Genomic DNA, 9548 nt, shown 5'->3' on the forward strand with positions numbered 1-9548 from the left:
ACTCTCTGAAACTCTCTATCACTCTCTGACACTCTCTGACACTCTCTGACACTCTCTATCACTCTCTGACACTCTCAGACACTCTCTGACACTCTCTGACACTCTCTATCACTCTCTGACACTCTCAGACACTCTCAGACACTCTCTGACACTCTCTGTCACTCTCTATCACTCTCTGACACTCTCTGACACGCTCTAACACTCTCTGACACTCTCAGACACTCTCTGATACTCTCCATCACTCTCTGACACTCTCAGATACTCTCTGACACTCTCAGACACTTTCTATCACTCTCTGTCACTCTCTGAAACTCTCTGACACTCTCTATCACACTCTATCACTCTCTGACACACTCTGACACTCTCTATCTCTCTCGATCACTCTCTGACACTCTCTGACACTCTCTGACACTCTCAGACACATTCAGACACTCACTATTTCTCTCTGACACTCTCAGACACATTCAGACACTCACGAGATCTCTCTGATACTCTCTGACACTCTCTATCACTCTCTGATACTCTCTGACACTCACTATCACTCTCTGACACTCACCATCACTCTCTGACACTCTCAGACACTCTCTGACACTCTCTGACACTCTCTATCACTCTCTATCACTCTCTGACACTCTCTGAAACTCTCTATCACTCACTATCACTCTCTGAAACTCTCTGACACTCTCTGACACTCTCTATCACTCTCTATCACTCTCTGACACTCTCAGACACTCTCTGACACTCTCTGACACTCTCTATCACTCTCTGACACTCTCTGACACTCTCAGACACTCTCTGACACACTCTGAAACTCTCTATCACTCTCTCTCACTCTCTGACAATCTCTGACACTCTCTACCACTCTCTATCACTCTCTGACACTCTATGACACTCTCTATCACTCACTATCACTCTCTGACACTCTCTGACACTCTCTGACACTCTCTATCACTCTCTATCACTCTCTGACACTCTGAGACACTCTCTGACACTCTCTGAAACTCTCTATCACTCTCTCTCACTCTCTGACACTCTCTGACACTCTCTGACACTCTCTATCACTCTCTATCACTCTCCGACACTATCAGACACTCTCTGACAATCTCTGACACTCTCTATCACTCTCTATCACTCTCTGACACTCTCTGACACTCTCTATCACTCTCTGTCACTCTCTGACACTCTCTGAAACTCTCTATCACTCGCTATCACTCTCTGACACTCTCTGACACTCTCTGACACTCTGTATCACTCTCTGACACTCTCAGACACACTCTGAAACTCTCTGAAACTCTCTATCACTCTCTGACACTCTCTGACACTCTCTATCACTCTCTGACACTCTCTGACACTCTCTATCACTCTCTGACACTCTCTATCACTCTCTATCACTCTCTATCAATCTCTGACACTCTCTGACACTCTCAGACACTCTCAGACACTCTCTGACACTCTCTGACACTCTCTCTCACTCTCTGACACTCTCTGACACTCTCTCTCACTCTCTGACACTCTCTGACACTCTCTGACACTCTCTATCACTCTGTATCACTCTCTGACACTCTCAGACACTCTCTGACACTCTCTGAAACTCTCTGAAACTCTCTGAAACTCTCTATCACTCTCTGACACTCTCTGACACTCTCTGACACTCTCTATCACTCTGTGACACTCTCAGACACTCTCTGACACTCTCTGACACTCTCTATCACTCTCTGACACTCTCAGACACTCTCAGACACTCTCTGACACTCTCTGTCACTCTCTATCACTCTCTGACACTCTCTGACACTCTCTGACACTCTCTGACACTCTCAGACACTCTCTGATACTCTCTATCACTCTCTGACACTCTCAGACACTCTCTGACACTCTCAGACACTCTCTATCACTCTCTATCACTCTCTGAAACTCTCTGACACTCTCTATCACACTCTATCACTCTCTGACACACTCTGACACTCTCTATCTCTCTATATCACTCTCTGACACTCTCTGACACTCTCTGACACTCTCTGACACTCTCAGACACATTCAGACACTCACTATTTCTCTCTGACACTCTCAGACACATTCAGACACTCACTATATCTCTCTGATACTCTCTGACACTCTCTATCACTCTCTGATACTCTCTGACACTCACTATCACTCTCTGACACTCACCATCACTCTCTGACACTCTCAGACACTCTCTGACACTCTCTATCACTCTCTATCACTCTCTATCACTCTCTGACACTCTCTGAAACTCTCTATCACTCACTATCACTCTCTGAAACTCTCTGACACTCTCTGACACTCTCTATCACTCTCTATCACTCTCTGACACTCTCAGACACTCTCTGACACTCTCTGAAACTCTCTATCACTCTCTCTCACTCTCTGACACTCTCTGACACTCTCTGACACTCTCTATCACTCTCTATCACTCTCTGACACTCTCAGACACTCTCTGACACTCTCTGACACTCTCTATCACTCTCTGACACTCTCTGACACTCTCAGACACTCTCTGACACTCTCTGAAACTCTCTATCACTCTCTCTCACTCTCTGACAATCTCTGACACTCTCTACCACTCTCTATCACTCTCTGACACTCTCTGACACTCTCTATCACTCACTATCACTCTCTGACACTCTCTGACACTCTCTATCACTCTCTATCACTCTCTGACACTCTGAGACACTCTCTGACACTCTCTGAAACTCTCTATCACTCTCTCTCACTCTCTGACACTCTCTGACACTCTCTGACACTCTCTATCACTCTCTATCACTCTCCGACATTATCAGACACTCTCTGACAATCTCTGACACTCTCTATCACTCTCTATCACTCTCTGACACTCTCTGACACTCTCTATCACTCTCTGTCACTCTCTGACACTCTCTGACACTCTCTGACACTCTCTATCACTCTCTATCACTCTCCGACACTATCAGACACTCTCTGACACTCTCTGACACTCTCTATCACTCTCTATCACTCTCTGACACTCTCTGACACTCTCAGACACTCTCAGACAGTCCCTGACACTCTCTATCACTCTCTATCACTCTCTGACACTCTCTGACACTCTCAGACACTCTCTGATACTCTCTATCACTCTCTATCACTCTCTGACACTCTCTGACACTCTCTGACACTCTCTGACCCTTTCTGACACTCTCTGACACTCTCTATCACTCTCTGACACTCTCTGACACTCTCAGACACTCTCTGATACTCTCTATCACTCTCTATCACTCTCTGACACTCTCTGACACTCTCTGACACTCTCTGACCCTTTCTGACACTCTCTGACACTCTCTGACACTCTCAGACACTCTCAGACAGTCCCTGACACTCTCTATCACTCTCTGACACTCTCTGACACTCTCAGACACTCTCAGACACTCTCTGACACTCTCTGTCACTCTCTATCACTCTCTGACACTCTCTGACACTCTCTAACACTCTCTGACACTCTCAGACACTCTCTGATACTCTCTATCTCTCTCTGACACTTTCAGATACTCTCTGACACTCTCAGACACTCTCTATCACTCTCTATCACTCTCTGAAACTCTCTGACACTCTCTATCACACTCTATCACTCTCTGACACACTCTGACACTCTCTATCTCTCTCGATCACTCTCTGACACTCTCTGACACTCTCTGACACTCTCAGACACATTCAGACACTCACTATTTCTCTCTGACACTCTCAGACACATTCAGACACTCACTATATCTCTCTGATACTCTCTGACACTCTCTATCACTCTCTGATACTCTCTGACACTCACTATCACTCTCTGACACTCACCATCACTCTCTGACACTCTCAGACACTCTCTGACACTCTCTGACACTCTCTATCACTCTCTATCACTCTCTGACACTCTCTGAAACTCTCTATCACTCACTATCACTCTCTGAAACTCTCTGACACTCTCTGACACTCTCTATCACTCTCTATCACTCTCTGACACTCTCTGACACTCTCTGAAATTCTCTATCACTCTCTCTCACTCTCTGACACTCTCTGACACTCTCTGACACTCTCTATCTCTCTCTATCACTCTCTGACACTCTCAGACACTCTCTGACACTCTCTGACACTCTCTATCACTCTCTGACACTCTCTGACACTCTCAGACACTCTCTGACACTCTCTGAAACTCTCTATCACTCTCTCTCACTCTCTGACAATCTCTGACACTCTCTACCACTCTCTATCACTCTCTGACACTCTCTGACACTCTCTATCACTCACTATCACTCTCTGACACTCTCTGACACTCTCTGACACTCTCTATCACTCTCTATCACTCTCTGACACTCTGAGACACTCTCTGACACTCTCTGAAACTCTCTATCACTCTCTCTCACTCTCTGACACTCTCTGACACTCTCTGACACTCTCTATCACTCTCCGACACTATCAGACACTCTCTGACACTTTCTGACACTCTCTATCACTCTCTATTACTCTCTGACACTCTCTGACACTCTCTATCACTCTCTATCACTCTCTGACACTCTCTGAAACTCTCTATCACTCGCTATCACTCTCTGACACTCTCTGACACTCTCTGACACTCTGTATCACTCTCTGACACTCTCAGACACTCTCTGACACACTCTGAAACTCTCTGAAACTCTCTATCACTCTCTGACACTCTCTGACACTCTCTATCACTCTCTGACACTCTCAGACACTCTCTGACACTCTCTGACACTCTCTATCACTCTCTATCACTCTCTATCACTCTCTATCAATCTCTGACACTCTCTGACACTCTCAGACACTCTCAGACACTCTCTGACACTCTCTGACACTCTCTCTCACTCTCTGACACTCTCTGACACTCTCTGACACTCTCTCTCACTCTCTGACACTCTCTGACACTCTCTGACACTCTCTATCACTCTGTATCACTCTCTGACACTCTCAGACACTCTCTGACACTCTCTGAAACTCTCTGAAACTCTCTGAAACCCTCTATCACTCTCTGACACTCTCTGACACTCTCTGACACTCTCTATCACTCTGTGACACTCTCAGACACTCTCTGACACTCTCTGACACTCTCTATCACTCTCTGACACTCTCAGACACTCTCAGACACTCTCTGACACTCTCTGTCACTCTCTATCACTCTCTGACACTCTCTGACACTCTCTGACAATCTCTGACACTCTCAGACACTCTCTGATACTCTCTATCACTCTCTGACACTCTCAGACACTCTCTGACACTCTCAGACACTCTCTATCACTCTCTATCACTCTCTGAAACTCTCTGACACTCTCTATCACACTCTATCACTCTCTGACACACTCTGACACTCTCTATCTCTCTATATCACTCTCTGACACTCTCTGACACTCTCTGACACTCTCTGACACTCTCAGACACATTCAGACACTCACTATTTCTCTCTGACACTCTCAGACACATTCAGACACTCACTATATCTCTCTGATACTCTCTGACACTCTCTATCACTCTCTGATACTCTCTGACACTCACTATCACTCTCTGACACTCACCATCACTCTCTGACACTCTCAGACACTCTCTGACACTCTCTGACACTCTCTATCACTCTCTATCACTCTCTGACACTCTCTGAAACTCTCTATCACTCACTATCACTCTCTGAAACTCTCTGACACTCTCTGACACTCTCTATCACTCTCTATCACTCTCTGACACTCTCAGACACTCTCTGACACTCTCTGAAACTCTCTATCACTCTCTCTCACTCTCTGACACTCTCTGACACTCTCTGACACTCTCTATCACTCTCTATCACTCTCTGACACTCTCAGACACTCTCTGACAATCTCTGACACTCTCTATCACTCTCTGACACTCTCTGACACTCTCAGACACTCTCTGACACTCTCTGAAACTCTCTATCACTCTCTCTCACTCTCTGACAATCTCTGACACTCTCTACCACTCTCTATCACTCTCTGACACTCTCTGACACTCTCTATCACTCTCTGACACTCTCTGACACTCTCTGACACTCTCTATCACTCTCTATCACTCTATGACACTCTGAGACACTCTCAGACACTCTCTGAAACTCTCTATCACTCTCTCTCACTCTCTGACACTCTCTGACACTCTCTGACACTCTCTATCACTCTCTATCACTCTCCGACACTATCAGACACTCTCTGACACTCTCTGACACTCTCTATCACTCTCTATCACTCTCTGACACTCTCTGACACTCTCAGACACTCTCAGACAGTCCCTGACACTCTCTATCACTCTCTATCACTCTCTGACACTCTCTGACACGCTCAGACACTCTCTGATACTCTCTATCACTCTCTATCACTCTCTGAAACTCTCTGACACTCTCTGACACTCTCTGACCCTTTCTGACACTCTCTGACACTCTCTATCACTCTCTATCACTCTCTATCACTCTCTGACACTCTCTGACACTCTCAGACACTCTCAGACACTCAGTGACACTCTCTATCACTCTCTATCACTCTCTGACACTCTCTGACACTCTCAGTCACTCTCTGATACTCTCTATCACTCTCTATCACTCTCTGACACTCTCTGACACTCTCTGACACTCTCTGACACTCTCAGACACTCTCAGACAATCTCTGACACTCTCTATCAGTCTCTATCACTCTCTGACACTCTCTGACACTCTCTGATACTCTCTATCACTCTCTGACACTCTCAGACACTCTCAGACACTCTCTGACACTCTCGGACACTCTCTCTCACTCTCTGACACTCTCTGACACTCTCTGACACTCTCTCTCACTCTCTGACACTCTCTATCACTCTCTATCACTCTCTGACACTCTCTGACACTCTCTGACACTCTGTATCACTCTCTGACACTCTCTGACACTCTCTATCACTCTCTATCACTCTCTGACACTCTCTGACACTCTCTGACACTCTCTGACCCTCTCTGACACTCTCTGACACTCTCTATCACTCTCTATCACTCTCTGACACTCTCTGACACTCTCAGACACTCTCAGACACTCCCTGACACTCTCTATCACTCTCTATCACTCTCTGACACTCTCTGACACTCTCAGACACTCTCTGATACTCTCCATCAATCTCTATCACTCTCTGACACTCTCTGACACTCTCTGACACTCTCAGACACTCTCAGACACTCTCTGACACTCTCTATCACTCTCTATCACTCTCTGACACTCTCTGACACTCTCTGATACTCTCTATCACTCTCTGACACTCTCTGACACTCTCAGACACTCTCTGACACTCTCTGACACTCTCGATCACTCTCTATCACTCTCTGACACTCTCTGACACTCTCTGACACTCTCAGACACTCTCAGACACTCTCTGACACTCTCTATCACTCTCTATCACTCTCTGACACTCTCTGACACTCTCTGATACTCTCTATCACTCTCTGACACTCTCTGACACTCTCAGACACTCTCAGACACTCTCTGACACTCTCAGACACTCTCTCTCACTCTCTGACACTGTCTGACACTCTCTGACACTCTCTCTCACTCTCTGACACTCTCTGACACTCTCTATCACTCTCTATCACTCTCTGACACTCTCTGACACTCTCTGACACTCTGTATCACTCTCTGACACACTCTGACACTCTCTATCACTCTCTATCACTCTCTGACACTCTCTGACACTCTCTGACACTCTCTGATCCTCTCTGACACTCTCTGACACTCTCTATCACTCTCTATCACTCTCTGACACTCTCTGACACACTCAGACACTCTCAGACACTCCCTGACACTCTCTATCACTCTCTATCACTCTCTGACACTCTCTGACACTCTCAGACACTCTCTGATACTCTCTATCACTCTCTATCACTCTCTGACACTCTCTGACACTCTCAGACACTCTCAGACACTCTCTGACACTCTCTATCACTCTCTATCACTCTCTGACACTCTCTGACACTCTCTGATACTCTCAGACACTCCCTGACACTCTCGGACACTCTCTCTCACTCTCTGACACTCTCTGACGCTCTCTGACACTCTCTCTCACTCTCTGACACTCTCTGACACTCTCTATCACTCTCTATCACTCTCGGACACTCTCTGACACTCTCTGACACTCTGTATCACTCTCTGACACTCTCAGACACTCTCTGACACTCTCTGAAACTCTCTGAAACTCTCTGAAACTCTCTATCACTCTCTGACACTCTCTGACACTCTCTGACACTCTCTATCACTATCTGACACTCTCAGACACTCTCTGACACTCTCAGACACTCTCTGACACTCTCTGACACTCTATATCACTCTCTGACACTCTCAGACACTCTCAGACACTCTCTGACACTCTCTATCACTCTCTGACACTCTCAGACACTCTCTGACACTCTCTGACACTCTCTATCACTCTCTGACACTCTCTGACACTCTCAGACACTCTCTGACACTCTCTGAAACTCTCTATCACTCTCTCTCACTCTCTGACAATCTCTGACACTCTCTACCACTCTCTATCACTCTCTGACACTCCCTGACACTCTCTATCACTCTCTATCACTCTCTGACACTCTGAGACACTCTCTGACACTCTCTGAAACTCTCTATCACTCTCTCTCACTCTCTGACACTCTCTGACACTCTCTGACACTCTCTATCACTCTCTATCACTCTCCGACACTATCAGACACTCTCTGACACTCTCTGACACTCTCTGACACTCTCTATCACTCTCTATCACTCTCTGACACTCTCTGAAACTCTCTATCACTCGCTATCACTCTCTGACATTCTCTGACACTCTCTGACACTCTGTATCACTCTCTGACACTCTCAGACACTCTCTGACACACTCTGAAACTCTCTGAAACTATCTATCACTCTCTGACACTCTCTGACACTCTCTATCACTCTCTGACACTCTCAGACACTCTCTGACACTCTCTGACACTCTCTATCACTCTCTATCACTCTCTATCACTCTCTATCAATCTCTGACACTCTCTGAAACTCTCAGACACTCTCAGACACACTCTGACACTCTCTGACACTCTCTCTCACTCTCTGACACTCTCTGACACTCTCTGACACTCTCTCTCACTCTCTGACACTCTCTGACACTCTCTGACACTCTCTATCACTCTCTATCGCTCTCTGACACTCTCAGACACTCTCTGACACTCTCTGAAACTCTCTCTCACTCTCTGACACTCTCTGACACTCTCTGACACTCTCTATCACTCTGTATCACTCTCTGACACTCTCAGACACTCTCTGACACTCTCTGAAACTCTCTTAAACTCTCTGAAACTCTCTATCACTCTCTGACACTCTCTGACACTCTCTGACACTCTCTGACACTCTCTATCACTCTCTGACACTCTCAGACACTCTCTGACACTCTCTGACACTCTCTATCACTCTCTGACACTCTCAGACACTCTCAGACACTCTCTGACACTCTCTGTCACTCTCTATCACTCTCTGACACTCTCTGACACTCTCTGACACTCTCTGACACTCTCTGATACTCTCTATCACTCTCTG

Source organism: Heterodontus francisci, unplaced genomic scaffold (genome assembly GCF_036365525.1).
Source record: "Heterodontus francisci isolate sHetFra1 unplaced genomic scaffold, sHetFra1.hap1 HAP1_SCAFFOLD_250, whole genome shotgun sequence".
Taxonomy (NCBI): domain Eukaryota; kingdom Metazoa; phylum Chordata; class Chondrichthyes; order Heterodontiformes; family Heterodontidae; genus Heterodontus; species Heterodontus francisci.